We start from the raw sequence: 1,393 nt of genomic DNA, 5'->3' as shown, positions 1-1,393 counted from the left end.
GTATGCAAGAACCTGACATCATCTTCAAAAGAAAATTATAACAGATGCCCTTTAAATTCTGAAAACAACATTGTCTTAATAGACATAACAATATCCATATAGCTATATCATGATTCAAACTAATCATAGAAAGAATGCAATGCAACATCACTGAACTTTTATTTCTCAATCAGAAAATTCATAAGTTGCAAAAAATAAACATAAGGTTCAAAACTGGAACCAAAATGAGAATTACACAAGAAAAAACTTTAACTGCTAGCAAATAATACTGAAGCTATAAATAAAGCTCCCACTGATCCTATCAATCAAGTTTAGGCAAAATGCCTGTACCAGCTGCATGCTTTTCAAAAGCAACAGTCATAGGTTTAGTAATGGAACTGCTAGCTGAGCTTCAGTGCCTATCTTCAAAACATCAAGCTCCTTATGCATAACTTTCTCTCATTAATTTTGTAGTACTTAAGGGGACATCTGATAAAATTGGAATTAGTAGACCTCTTGTTAGGTTTGCTAAATTGACTTTAAAGACTTTATCAGCTCCCATACATCATCAGCTCCCATACATCATTCACATGCATAGATTTCAACTCTGAAATCATGGTTTTCTCCCACTCATGTGAATGATCTCTAGAAATGGCTTCTTTAAAAATTAGTGGGATTCTCAATCTCACCCTCATCATAATCTACTTCAACATATGAAAATCAGCAGAAAAAACATGAAGGGTTGATCTCCTCTTTGTTCGTGACCTTCTGATCACTAGTGGTGGTGGTGGAGGTGGAGGGTTAGGGATATGTGCAGGTGCAACTATCCCATTCAAAAAACAACTGGTGTGGTTTCTAAAAAATTATAGCCTGAGGTTGTGAAAAAATTCTGCAGCTCTAGAAATAAGTGAGCTCCCCAAAATCAAAGTTCTCAAAAAATATTGAGAAGTGAAATAAAGAAATTTCAGTACAGGTATCTACATTTCAATACATTACAGGCAAGTATGGTTTTTCAGTTATTAGCTACTTTTCTTAACAATGAGATGCGCTTGAACCAAATTGGTCAGTGCTTTACCTGTTATATATGCTATTCAACAGAAAACAAAAGAAATAGAAAACAAATGCTCATTCGTCAATTCCATTGGTCCATGCTCATTGTCCAGAAAAGCAAATCTTTACCTTCTAGCAATACCAAAAAATAAAACTTCTATAGATAACCTATAGAAACCTGATATGCACTCAATATCAACAGAGATACAAAGCAGAGTTTTAATACTAGTCAACAATTAATCAAGTAAATTTACCTTCCCTTGAACAGTACTGAAGAACATGCTCATTTATGAATGAATACAATATATACACAACTATATATTGTCAAGTATCACATATAAACGATTGTCATGATACTATAAAG

Source organism: Fragaria vesca, linkage group LG5 (assembly GCF_000184155.1).
Source record: "Fragaria vesca subsp. vesca linkage group LG5, FraVesHawaii_1.0, whole genome shotgun sequence".
In the NCBI taxonomy this organism is placed as follows: Eukaryota; Viridiplantae; Streptophyta; class Magnoliopsida; order Rosales; family Rosaceae; genus Fragaria; species Fragaria vesca.
The sequence above is the reverse complement of the archived record's forward strand: the minus strand, read 5'-3'. Positions refer to the sequence as shown.